This window comes from Thunnus maccoyii, chromosome 13 (genome assembly GCF_910596095.1).
Source record: "Thunnus maccoyii chromosome 13, fThuMac1.1, whole genome shotgun sequence".
Lineage (NCBI taxonomy): Eukaryota > Metazoa > Chordata > Actinopteri > Scombriformes > Scombridae > Thunnus > Thunnus maccoyii.
In genome coordinates this window covers 7,610,145-7,624,653 of record NC_056545.1, presented here as the reverse complement: position 1 = coordinate 7,624,653, position 14,509 = coordinate 7,610,145, and the positions used below count along the sequence as shown (strand labels likewise).

Genomic DNA, 14,509 nt, shown 5'->3' with positions numbered 1-14,509 from the left:
GTTCAGGGCGAGCTGGAAAAACAAAGCACCTTCTTCTGACTGATGGTAATGATTTAGTATGATGCACGAACAATACTCAGCAGTGTAGTAAACATCATGGGACAACGTGGGTACTGGATGTGCCTGTAACTATAAATTTATAATATCAGTCAAATCAATATCACTTATAAATATCAGGCAGCAGCTCATTAATGTTTTTTTACCTAGCTGGTAGTTCCTGTTCCCACTGGAGCAGAGGGAAACCCTGAAAACCCTCTGCATGTAAATGGGAATATTAGTGGAACATTCAATTTCATTAGCCATGTAAACAGCCTAGTAGGAATACTGTCTTTTTCGGATTAAGGGCAAAAACCAGAATATTTTCTGCGTGTAAACGTTGTCACTGATTCACATACTGATGTGCTTTATATTGATTTCCTGACCATCCTGGTTTCCTTCTCTTCCCAGTCTGTCGGCATCCCAAGGAGTCAGTTAATGGTGCGTTACTAACTCCAGCCCAGTCATCCTTTACATGCTGCTGTCACAAGAACCCCTTCACCCTGAATATCCATCACTGCTGGACTGTATTGTAGCAGCAAGCTGTGCTCATAACATATTTATAAATGCGGCCTGAGGGAGGCTCGCACCCTGAATGCAGATGTGCTGTTCAGAAGACACATTTTTTATGACTTTATTACTTTTTTCCCTCATTGTGACACTGTTGCATCGTTGAGGACCGTCGACTGTTTTAAAAGTTGACCTGGGGAGCAGAGCACGAGTCAAAACATAACAAAATCCTCAGGCGAGACCCTCTCTGATTGTTTGAACACAATTAAAAGAAGAACAGAAGTTATCTCAGGACACTTCAGGTCCAGACCGTACTCTTTAATTTACAGAGACCCCTATGAGCAGCACTTTGGTGACAGCAGGAAGGAAAAACTCTCCTTTAACGTGAAGAAACCTCAAGCAGAACCGGACTCTAGGTGGGCGGCCATCTGCCTTGACCGGTTGGGGTGAGAGAGAAGGAAGGAGGGAGGGGGAGAGGGGACAAGTTAAGGTGTTAAGCTGTATTGTGTTGCTTTTTGCTGCTTTCTTGAGCGCAGCTGCACAGGATGGAACATCTGATCAGCTATTACAAACTATTACTCACCCGTTGTACCAGAGAGGCAGTTATACTGGTAAAGCTTTTAGTAATGATACTCTGCCTTGATGAGGGATCATGTGTAAACAATAGATCCCAAATGTCAATGAGCAAGACACCGGTCCCCATTCTGCTCACTCATCATGAATCGCTCTATGTGAGAGCATCATCTAAATACACGCAGCGTAAATTTAAATTCGAATGTAAATGTCTCTCTAAGACGTGATCCCTCAGTAAAAACGCTCCTGTATCAGCTGAAAAATGGGGAATGCTGTGTTATAAAACAGCCCAGCGGGATGCAGATGGGTATGGCTTGGAGGCAGATAACACAAGCATTACAGGTGTTATATTTCTGGTTTAGTGTGCGGTGAAGCTGCAGCGAGATTGGATTGCGAGGGGGGAATGTCACACACATGTCTGTAATGATCACATTCAAGGCCCTTTTACATAGAGCCAATAATTTGCTTGCTATTTATAAACTGACTGAAACCGTACATGTAAAAGGTGAAATTTCGCTCTGGTGAAATGTGGCATTTGTTTTATTCCTTGTTTTGAACACATTCTCATAAAAAGATGCTTACGGTCCACAAAAGCACTTGTGTGCTTCTACCGGTACACAGGTAGCCTATAAGTGGTGACAGCAATTTTAACTATTTACATGATTAAAATTTTGTTTGTTCTGCACCACCTTGGTTGCTGTAGACTATATTAATTTACGAGTCCTATAAAAAGATGCTTATAGTCTTTTGATGATGTGTCTGGGCTAGTCTCCCCTTGTCAACTGAGACTATGGCTGATACTACAGTGGCTCTTCTCAAATGCAACGCTCGCATATCCAAGATGTAATCAAACTGTCTCAGTCTCATCTTGTCCTTTTGTGGTGTGAAACTTTACTGAAATAACCACAGGAATTGCCTTAAATTTTGCATCACAGCGGATAAAATACTTTCGATGCCAGAGATTTTGACAGCAAATTTGTGCTCTGTGGAAAAGGGTTTGTGATCATCTTTTGTATTTTGTTATTTTGGTGAACGCACAAACAGCCAGTCCTTCTGTATGGCTCTTGCGTCTGCTGTATCTGAGCTCAAAAGGCTTTTAGCTCCCTCAAAAAGAGTTGTTTTTACAGTGATTATTAGAAGAGTCGATCAGAAAAGTCCACTTGTGTGGTTAAAACTTAGAACTTAAAAACTTTTCTGAACTCCAAGTTAAATACACAGCATGGCCGCGGAATGCATTTTGTGAAAATGTCAGAAACTTTGGTGTTATGAAATTAAAATGCTTTTGAAAGGGGAACAAGCTGACATTTCTTTTTTTACTGACAGTCACTAAGCAACACAGTGCTCACCAGAGGAGCTTTAACACTGAGCATATTGTGCAAAACGTCTGCTCATGTCAAAACTACAACCTTGTGAACTCTGAAGGCAGCATGTCAGCATCTAACCCTTCTGGTCATTTTGTAATCCCTCCGAACAAGAACTATGACAAGTCTATGAAATATGCCCCTCTTTACTTGTACACATCAGAAGCCTGAAATTGAGGGGAAACTAAGAATGACAGGACTGTGGAGAGTGATTTTCTTTGTTGTTTGGCAGATCACGTCCAATTTGTGTTGTATTACCTCCCTCCTCATGGAAGTGGATCAATTCATTACCACGTTGGAATTAAACGGCTCCTCAAGGAGCCTCTGACTTGAATAGTATTGTGTAGATGTCAACACTATTACAAATGGCGGTAATGAGGTTATGTGCCCTACACAGATTTTTCATAATTGCAAATCTGTAAACTGAAGCTCTTTAAATCAAAGATAATGTCCCCTCCAAAGCTTGTGTTCCAAAAGGCCGTCACTATCCTGTTGATGAAAGGGCTGTAAGTCTGACTTGTTGTTTGGCTCTGATTGATCAGAGCATGTGGCTTCTTTTCTTTTTTTTTTTTTTTTGTTTTGTCCACACTAGATGTGTTAATTTAAATAGCAATGGAACAATGATGAAGACTGCGGCACAATGAACGAGCACAAAATCTTTTAATGTTAGAAATTGCTTTTTCACAGTCATGGACGTGACAAACATTCACCTGTGCAAAATTCCTTTTGACGGCCCCCTGACAAGTCTGCCTCTACTTTAAAAGGCAAGACAGGTATTCACCAAGTAGCCATTATTCTCCCTGCAGAACTATTAAGTTAAAAATGAGCTACAATGCACCAGCCTCACATTGAAAATTTGTATATAACTCTGTGATCACACAACTATTTAGAAAATGATTAATCCATTGAAAATCTTAATATTCAAACACAAGTGAAAATGAAAGGTTTGTAGTTTGCTCTTTTGTGGAGGACGGCAGCTCTAATCAGCTTGGATTCACAGCAATGCTGGATTCCAGTTCACTCACTTCCAATTCCCTCCGTCGGCTCTACAGTCCGCATTACCCATGCCTCTCCATCCAAGGTCTCATCCCAAGTTCTGTGCTTTTTTCTTCCTTTTTTTTGCCATGTCAGTGCAATATGCACTGCATACAAACAGTGCAAACTACTGGTTGCCATCCATGTTTGTTTTGGTAACACAAGTGAGAATTTACAGAAGCGTAATGCATGCACTTGAGAAAATGTGAGTTGTTAATGTAAGTTGGTGGAAACAATCTCTATTTGTGGTTTGCCCAGTCTTTGTAGAATCCAGCCAGTCTTCAGGTTTGTTCAAAACTAACATCGTTCTGATGTTACACAGTGTGAAGCAACTTGACACATGCAACATGTTGAGAGAAAGTTAGCTGTTCATCAGTCACAATGCCCAGATTTCTTGCGTCTTCTTCTTCTTTCTTGAATTTAAAGGAGCTGAACTGGACATTAATGCTGTGGATATGAATATGTAAATGTGAATGAATAGAGGGACCGGCTGGGATCACCAAGAGTTCAGTGTTAGAGAGAGTTGAAGGCGGCGTTCCATCATCCATTTTTAGATATCAGTGAGACGGGCTGAGATCCGGAGCGAGAGTGAGGTCATCTGTTGGAAGGACAGGTAGAGGTGGGAATCAATCAGCACAGCAACACTATGAGAAACAGTGTGAGCAGACCAAGGAAGGTGGTGTATACTGGGTCTCGGATTCTTTTCCTTGACATGCCAATTTAAACAATCACCCGCTGGCTCCAGTTAGGTTTGGGTGGAATGCCCTCTTTTGAGTCAATTGGATTATTTTGCACAAGGAAACAAGAGACTTGTGTTAAAAATCAAAAAGTTTTGATAGGTAAGGTAGCAGTGAGACCAGCCTGTAGTTCTTCATTTGAGATTTGTTCACTTTTTGAACATTTGATGTGGCTTATGATTCTTTGCCAGATAACTTTGTTCGGGTATGCTTAGTGTACTGAACCATGAGAGTTTGCTGAATATGAGTGGGAGTGTGCTTGAGGGGAGGGAAAGCTATGTGTCTAAATTAATTAGTTATTGTTAGACACTCTGATGAAAAACAGAGGGCAGCATGAAGGCAGAAATTGGTCATGGACTCTTCAAAGTGTACAGATTTATGTTTTGGCTTTGAATCTGAGTACTCTATCTTAGGTGCTGTCTCTTTATCTCCCAGAATTAAACTTGCAACCAATCAAAGAGAGACATGCAAAGTTGAGAATAACTATCATAAGAAACGTAATGACATCTGGAGGATTTCAGGCACTTCAGCACTGAGCAGCACCTGCAGGAAGACATATGGCCTGCTGGCTTTTGTTTACTTCAGCGCCATATGTGCTGAGAAGTGCATGTAGCTCTAAGCATTCATATTGACACACATGTGCTTATGTGTGGATGCACACAGTCACTTTTACCCAACACACAAATAAACACATCCACACTTTAACACAATCACACACGTCAGCTCGCACATTTTATGTAATTTGCAAAAGCAAAAAGGGGGACAGTTTTTTCATCATCAACACCCAAATTAACAGGAAATGAAAACAAAGCCAGACGAACACATGGTGCTAAGAGCAGTGATGGATGGCAGAGAACGAAATGCGATTTAGAGACTCCAGAGATCAAGATGACAAGGCAATGCAGGTTTCTCTTTCACTGTTTGTTTTTTTTCTCCAGATGCTGCATGACAGACAACCCTTGCTTTTTTACAGAGAGGCACTGTCATCATTAATTAAACATTAACCACCTTGGTTCCTGAACGTCAAACAGGAAGTCTTGGAAGTTTCTTATGACAGATGCCAGTGTTTGCGATGTGCCACAGTGCCACAATGTCACTCAGGGAAGGAATTGAACCAGGTGCAGCTGTAAAACCATACAGAGATAAATCTGATTTCTGTGAAATTCGCACAGTAGGAAACAGCACACTAATTCATTCATTTCCTACAGAGCTGAAGAGCTATGGAAACTCACCTATAGGGTCAACATGTTTGTTAGCTGGAAGAACTTTTGTCCATTTCATCATCTAACAACAACCAGTAGGATTTTTTTACAGTGTAGGCACGAGCACCGTGTGTTTTTTATGCATGTCTAAACAGTGCTACGAAACTGTAAGTTTTTGTGCTTGAGACCATCTTGAGCGCTCCTAGTTTTGTGGCACTGTTTACCGTGCAGGACATCAGTTGACATTGCAGCTCTCCGCTAAACTGTCACTTGCCGCAGTATATGTGACACAAAAAGGGAATTTATTATTTTATGTATTTTGGTAAAAAAATATCCTTGGCTGGTGGATTTTTTTCATCTACCGGTCCCCTTAACAGGTGAGTTAAAAAGTTAATTTCGGACAATGAGTACATCGCACTCTTGGTATTTGGGTAGATAGGACCTTTATCAGGAACTTTTTACTGTGTTTACGTTTTTGTTCCCTCCCCAGACACATTTAACCAATTAGAGGAGAGAACTTTTTCACATGGCTTTCAGCGCTGCCTTTTGGTTCGGTTGAATTCTTTTCTGTGTGAAAATAAACAGAACCGATGGGAAAACACAACAAGTCTTCCAACTCATCCACTGATTCAGACCAGAGCAAACCAACTACAGTTTTGAAAATGCCCTTAGTCATCAATATTTTTACATGCATCATAGGTATAATCGGAGGCATTTGTTCAACTTGTCCACTTTTTTATTGACTGGATGGAAATATTTAAAAATGAAGACATACACAAATATTCTTTGGCAATTAGTTCCCTAATGAGGTGGTGGGCAGCGTATGAATTCCCCTGATGGAGTATAGACACTGATGGTGATTAAAAATAATCTTGGATATGACTTCTGGTGACTAAAGACATCTATTCATGTAGCTGATTGTCATCTGTGGAGCCAGATGGATTTGACCTGGACCTGATCAGCTCATTAAGTAGGACCTAGAGCTGTATCATACTCTGAAGATTGGCTAATGATTAACACAGGAGCTGGAGAAGCAGAGATAACTACTGCACAAAACTGACATAATGAGTTGAGTTGGAAAGCACCTTTAAGGAGGGCTGCAATGATTATTTTCATTATTGATTATTCAATATGATTGTTTTTGTCTATAAATTGTCTTGTGTTGTTTCACAGTCCAAAATCCACCACGAAAGTAGTAGTGAGTAATATTTATCCACGACAGAAACGTATGTGCAAGAATCAATTTGCTAGGTCAATATCTACAATTGAAATAACTCCAGATTTACATTGTTCTACAGCAGCAGTGAGAGACAGATGGAGAGTTTTCTGTGTGCTGCATACAACCATGTTACAGATGAAGGCAGAGAAGTCTCTTCATCTACACAAAACCCAGCAAGGCTTGAAGGTTAGCGATCTATTTTCTTGTTAGGAAAACTGTGGACAAGCTGGAGTTTGTGCAGCCTACAAGGATACAGTAAATCGGCACCCCCCCCCCCCCCACAAATGTTTAACTAAAAATCACCTGACATGATATAAGAAAAAGACTATACCTCCCTTTTCTCTGAATTTCTTCCCTTACGTCTTGTAAAACACATAAAAATATTAAAGTCCAACTGAACACATAGGTACCTGCTCTGTAAATCACTCGTCCTGTGTTCACCTTTGAGAAACATTTAGAAACCAAAAGGGAGAATCATATTTATATTTAAAATCTTTGATTTCAGCATGCCGTCTCCTAGTCTTGCATTAATTCAATGAATTGCTGTTCTATCATCCCCTTACGTAGCTGGAGTCCTTATTTTGATACAGAAAATCAAATCTTAAATAAAGCAATAATGTGGCGTTCTGTTATCAGCAGACGGTCACACTGAGCCTGATTGCATCATGCTACACAATACAAGAGCCACAGACTCTGAACAACAACCCACATTAGCTTTCCTGCTAAAGATCCTATCCTTCTAACTTACAAACATGAACACACGTCTTTTCCTGCACCTTAGCTTGTTGAACGAGCCACCAAACAAACATTCAAGTGCACCGCTAACATCAGTTAGCTGCTCAGCTGCTGCATATTAAACAGCATGTAAACATACCTGAAAATGTCGCTTTGGACCCTTTAGATTATGGTTTGGTCGTTGCTCTTTAAAGTATCTGTTAGCAACACGCTGTCTGTCCATGACTTGGAGCTACAGCAGTTTGCTTACTTTGTCTCCATTCCATTCCGAAGTCAAGATTTCAATGAAACCTAAAGTATAAATTTAGTGAGAAATTCAATGTGCAATTGGCTTTTTAAGTGAATCTTTTGTTATTTGAGGTCAAAGAGATGAGCCAAAACCTTTTTGACAGTTAAAAGAAAATTGCTGTTCAGGGGTTAGTCAATGAGGACAAAAGAAAAAAATAAAAATAAAATAGTTAATAGTGAATGGAACTGGGCTCCTGCCTCATGTTCAGGCAACAGCTCATATTCACAGCTGAGCTGCTGGAAAATTGTCAGTTTGCAATAATGGGGGTCTTGAGGCTGAAAGCCGACAAACTGGAAGCCAGGGTCAAAGGGGGGTAACAACCTTATATCATGAATTTGATGTGTCAGACCTAAAGGTCCAGTATTGGGATTCAGGTCAGTTCAGGTCAGATTTAGATCTCATCAGTGTGCACAGAGAGAAAATTTGTACTGTAGAGGTCAAGACTGAAAGGGTGAGCGGTCCTAATTGGTGGTGAAGTGCAGAGCCAAGTGCTGTGACTTCTAATAAAACATGCCAGATTCAATCATCTCAGCTCCATTGCAACAGGGTGGCACTTTGTCTTACTTGACTGCTTTTGATTGATCTCCTACCACACACACACACACACACACACACCACTACCCTTCGCTCATCAATGCTCCTTCAACCCATGAATTCAGAGAGAGATTACGACTCCCACCACCATCGTCACCAGTACAGTATCTGTCTCTGCAGTACAAAAGAAAGGCGTGAGAGCTGTATAAAACTTAAACTGAAAATGTAAATTCCAATTTGAAAAGATTTCTTTTAAATTAATCCTCAGTGTTCCTCGACATAAGCACAGAGTCCCCTGGATAATTCAAAATGTTATGCTTAATGGTTTTAATTCTTCTATCAACACTATCCTGCTGAATTCATCCAACATTATCCCAGAATCTAAAAGTGAACATACTTAAAGTGCTGAATGTTTTATCAGGTTTCTACAAAATGTAATCTTTAGTCTTAGCTTTGCAAATTTTAGCTTAGTGACAGCATGTTGCATGTTATTTCCTTTGAAGGAATAGTTCAACATTCCTCAACTCAACCTATTCACAATGAAAAAATCAACACCACTTTCATGTCTGTACAATAAATATAGATGGTTAGCTTAGCTTAGCATACAGACTGGAAGCAGGGGGAACAGCTAGCCTGGCTTTTATTTATTTATATATTTTTTGGATGGTTTTTTTTCGCTGCTTCAAATCTTTTGCTGGATTCCAGACAACTCAGAACACGAACATTCCCGAACTCCTACTTGAAAAAGTATGATGGAACTATGATGAAACGGCTCTGGAAGTCGGAGCGCCGACTTAAAAACTCAGGCAAATTTCATGCACCCCGACTTCACCGAGAAGCAGATACTCTGACGTCACTCAATACAGTAGCATCAGCAGAAGTTTCAAATGGGGTTAAATAAATAAAACTCTCAAAATGAAGATTATTGACTTACGCTATATCAATGAATGACATAGGGTATCAGAAACGTGACGATAATGGTACTTGGTAGGATATTGTGTGTAATACTCAGATTAAATTGATGTAAAATATTATGTCTGACAAACTTATACATTGTTTATCCTCCTCCGTTTTGTAAATATCCAATTAATATCTCCTGACATTGCAGATATTCATACACTGTTTGCTAGAATGTGGCTTTCTCACAGTCAGCCATGTTAATTTTTTACATTTGACTCTGTGAGACGTGGGACGTGCTCCAAGCTTCAGGTTGGAATTTTTAACTGGGAAATTTCTGACCTCTACAGTGAGTATGCATATACTCACTGTAGCTACAGTACATAACCAGGACTACAATGGAAATGTTAATATACTGTAAGTCATACTCTTTTGAATGTGTTCTATCTTTTGGATATCTTTGTGTTTGCTTACGTGTATATTTTTGTAAGTATATTGTAGATTATATACTATATGTATGTCTGTTGTTTTATAACAAAATAAAACTAAACCAAGCCAAACTCTTGCTTTTGTGTCCACTCTGCTTGATATCACATTCAAAAGTGTGAAATCAACCATTAAAGCAGATAAAATGAAATGAGATCTACTCCTCTCTGTTTTGGCCCTCCTGCTACACTAACTCATGTATTCCGCCCCAAAAAGTGGAACGATTTGGGAAAATGCCTCTGTAGAAAAGTCTGAAAACACTATGGACGGGGAAAGAAAAAAGGGAAGCAGTACTAAAATACACATGCATAAGTGCACAAACACACACTCTGTTGGTGTGTTTGATGTGCTCTCTATAATCCTCCTCTCCAGTAATAGAAGAGGGCTGTTTTTGTTGCCGTCGGGGGAAAGCCATCATGTAGAACAGCTGCTTCAGGCTCCGGCTGATCAAATTATTACCTGCCTGATCTGACCTTCCTGCTGCTTTGTAGTTTACCAGCATCCCGAGGTAAACAAATCCCTGGAAAACAAACTCCTACCCCCAGAGCTCTGACATGAGTTACACTTTTATGTCCTTTGAAACAATTTTATCATCAAAGAACTTATTTTGGGAGACAGAGAGGAGTTTCTGAGTCACTATCAGGCAAGAAATTACAACCAGACAGAATTTTTTTGTCTGGTGGCTCTTAGTTTTACCCAGCACACAAGTCTCTGGCGGGAGAAATATTTAAATATTTATTGGATGGAAAAGCAGTGACCCAACGTTCATACTCACAAGTGCTCACAATCTGACGGCTATTCTGCAAGCAAGGTAATTAACGTTTAATTTGAAGATACCATCAGTTAAACATGGCACATCTAACAGCAGCTGTGGCAACATGCAATAGTATTGGCTAACTCCACTGTTATTTGAATTCTACATTCACTAACTCATACAGCACAGTTCTATATGTACAGTGCTAAATGTTACATCACATTATCCATCGCTACTGAGCAAACTGACTAAGGTGAGGTGGTGCCACGCTGCTTGAGCTAGCAACCAAAAGCTTAATTTAGCCTGCCTCACATGTCACAACCATGTTTTAATTCCTATAGGCACATTAATAATATTGTTAAACTGTAAAATATTTTTCCTGCTCAATTAAATGAAAACATTACTGAGCTTATTAGACTGAATTGCCATTTTCTGTTTGGGAAGGTTTTTCATATTGCCCTAACCAATGATGTATCTGTCCTATTCATATCATAAAAAATTCTGCAAGCAATTTCTTACCCCAGTGCATGCTGGGTCTCTGTTCTGTTGAGTGCATTTCCTTCATCATAAAACATTAGAAAACTGATTTTTAAGGTATTTTGGAATCTGTATTGTTCATACACGCTAGCTAACAGTCTTCTTCTGTCTTTCTTTTTTGCTGCAACATTGCTACGTTTCTTGGTGCATTACGCCATCACCAGTCGATCAGTGGAATAATATGAAAATGTATGCCAAGTGTGCCAAGTGTACTGAGTTGCATATTCGTCCTTGTTAAGTCGACTGCCAATATGATGGGCTTCCGACAGTTATTGCAATTCTGACAGAAGCAGTGTAAGCTGGACTTTGTGTTGTTCTAAATGTACATACAATGATCTGATTGTTAAACGAATCAATGCTTTTTCTGTTGAACTCAGTGTTCACTGGAAACCATTGTAAGGTGTACAAAAAGATAGAGCACTTCACCTTGTAGTTAGATAACTAGTTTAAAGGTCAGTATTTCAAAGCCAAGTTTAACAGATGTCTGTTGAAGTGTTTTTTTTCCCCTTCCAGCAGTGATGTTGATTACACTCCGAGGTGAGCAGTGAGCCTAGCTGCCGATACAACTCATTTAATAGCACACTCTATGATTTCATGGTCCCATTTAGATGATTGATTCTGGGCATCTCAACCAGCTCAGCTATGCATTAGTGATGAATGGCGCCGTGATTTAATGTTCTTTCATGGAGGCACTTGGCAATCAGCTAATTCTGTGAAAAACACAACACAACCTGTAGTCTAAGGGGTCTTTCCATCAAGGGACACTGAATGTCACAATAACATGATTTTACTGAGGTATGTTTGTCTGTAAATGAATACTCTACATCCAGATATTTTTGATGTTGTTTGTTGTTGTTTTTTTTTGCCTTAAATTTGACCTACTTTTACCAACCTCATGCTTGGAGGTTTGTGTCATGGCTGGCTGTCACATGAAATATCTTTGTGCAAGGTATTTGTGGTTAAAGGTTCTGTATGTAGGAATCATAAATTCCTTCTCATTAGTGACATCTGTGGCCGTCAAACAAGGTGCAGTCAACATCCTGGTCCTGGACTATTGCAGGTGATGTATTTTTCCTCGCTTACACTTCTTATAATTACATAAATAATCTCTAACGCTGTGTTTTGCACCGTGTTTCAGCAAAGCATCTCTGACTCACAGTCTGTCAGCACCGCTGTATGTATGTGCGTTCACACACAAACACACACACAGAGGCTCCTGCTGCACTGCCCAACTCCCACAAATATACGTTAATCAACCACCACCCGAACTTGACCCATAATCAACCGTGTTTACTAAACACCGGTAGGCTCAATGAGCTGTTGTCAGGAAGCAACACAGAGCTGATATCTGCAGGGTGTTTCTAGTCGGAGAGCACCGTTTTTGTTGTGTGGTCGTTTGTTGAAGTTAGCGGAAGAGAGGCAAGGCAATCGGGAGCATGCAAACTGTCACTTCTGTTGGATTTTCGTGGAAAATCCGGCCGGGGCCTTCACATAGAAATCAATCCACAGGCTTTTACAGACAACTATAAAGTCAGGGAAGGTCTCATTTTTTAATGTTACATTACTACCCGTTCACTCACTGGCAATAAATAAACATGAATACATGTAAATTGCTTCACAATTCTACATATTGAACCATTAAATGGCTGCATGCCTGAAGGACATTTATATAATCTATATAAATTTATATAATATATAATCAGCGCACTGTTGTGCAATTGGTACTTAAACCATAATGGAGAACACTTTGCAGGCAGTTTCAAAATTATTATTTGAATCAAAACACATTATTCCTTCAAGTGTAAAAAGACAAAATAATTACTTGTATTTTCTCCTTCTGCACAGCCAGATGGATAAAAGCCTCAGAGTGGATCAACGTGTGGCAGTATAGTTGAGTTGAGTTCAAACTTAATTAACTTTTTGGCTAAGAAAAGTTTTCATGAAAAAAAAAATTCTGCTAGTTCATTCAGAAAAAACAACATTTTTTTCCCCCCCAAGTGAATGCATTACGCTTCTGTAAAGGTCTGTATGTAATAACAAAAATTACATCCCAATTATACTTAATAACACTCTGAGTGCACCTCTCTTACCAGCGGGAGTTGTCAACCAGTAGTGAGTGGTAGTGGCAGATTGATTAGGTAGTCAGGCAGTGGACAATCTAAAAGTTTAACACCTGGATTTAATACAGTTTGGTCTTGATTTTGGACAGATATATGTAGATATTTTAGATTTTTCTATTAAATGTCATGTTATCTCTACAGTACCTGCCGGGCTGCGTATAGTTGTTATGCTGTGCTACATTATGTGGTTGTCAGTCAGTAGTGTGCATACTTAGTTGCTGTTTTGTTGTTTTATATATATATTATTTCTTGGCAAGCACTGAAATTCCTGAAATTATGGTCATTCAGCCTTCTTGTGCCCACAACTGCAATTTCAGTTCACAGCCTCACCACCTCCCCTGGCTGCTCCCTCTCTGGCCCAACGTCCACCTGTTCAGGCCGATCACTGTGGGTGCCTAGTGCACTTATTCAACAAGAAACCAATATGCTGCAATTTTCATCAAAATGTACGTATTTACCCCTTTTGCAGTTTCCTCTACATCTGTAGCACATGAAGTGATGCACAATCAAAATCAATCTGCCCAAGAGTCCCATCCCGGCCAGATCCATCTCAGAAGGGAATTGAAGTTGGTTTCAAAACCTCCTAAAAAAATCATCCATCCACTCCAATCAATGCCCACGCTCTGACAAATCATCATCCGGGCCTCGTGTTTACAGACCATCTGATCACTGGTCTGTCTCAGGGCTTTAGCATTGGTATCATCAGAGACCTACAAGAATCATATGTCTGTAAAAGTTTAAATTGTGTTCACACCAAGCGCAAAATGAATTTTCCCCTTGCATTACTCCTGCAAGTTTGACCGCGGGATCATTTGTGTTTATTTGCCCCAAACATCCAAAATACATTACTGTACATTAGCTGTAAGCTAGCGAGCAATGGCAGGCACCAACTGTGTGTGTGTGTGTGTTTGTTTTCAGTTCAGCCTCTGACTGAACTCAGCGCTCACCAGAGATTTTTTCTGTTATTTCCCTCCAGTCTCTCTTCTTTTCTCCCTCTCCTATCTGTACATTCATGAAGTTAAGTACATTTCCCCTCCAGTCAACAGTCAACATGGACCAAGACAGACTAATTACATTAACACCAGACAGTGGAGGTCGGCACCTCCGCGGCTCGCTGCTGCAGACAAGTTGAAAAGCAAGGGTGAAGATAAATCCACTTTTTAATCCTAAAAGTTTAAAAAACAAACTCTGAGCTCCTCTCCTGCTGGTAAACAGCTCCGGCTCAGAGCAGGATCCAGTGTGACTCCCGGCTCTCTCCTCCTGAACTCCCAGTAGGGGTGTGCCCAAAAACAAATACTTAATTTGGAAAAGCAAAAATAGTGTTTTTTTGGGGGTTTTTTACAATTATTTGTTTCATATTTACAAATATTTCAAAAATTAATACCAGCACGCAGGTCGCTTACATTGCTATCTACATAGCTAGCTAGTGTCTCTCCTCTGCTCCGCTGTTACGTCTATCAGCAGGTCTCAACAAGGGGAGTCAC

The 14,509-nt window shown here is 40.0% G+C and overlaps 1 long non-coding RNA gene across 1 annotated transcript; it reads right to left on the bottom strand.

Moving 5' to 3' along the window:
* Window positions 1-3,121: 3,121 nt before the first annotated feature.
* LOC121909648 lies at window positions 3,122-13,887 on the bottom strand. Its single transcript, XR_006099493.1, has 2 exons — window positions 13,484-13,887; window positions 3,122-4,113 (listed from the first exon to the last, which is right to left on the bottom strand). It is a non-coding gene; the product is annotated as an uncharacterized LOC121909648 (long non-coding RNA).
* Between the last annotated feature and the right edge of the window lie 622 nt (window positions 13,888-14,509).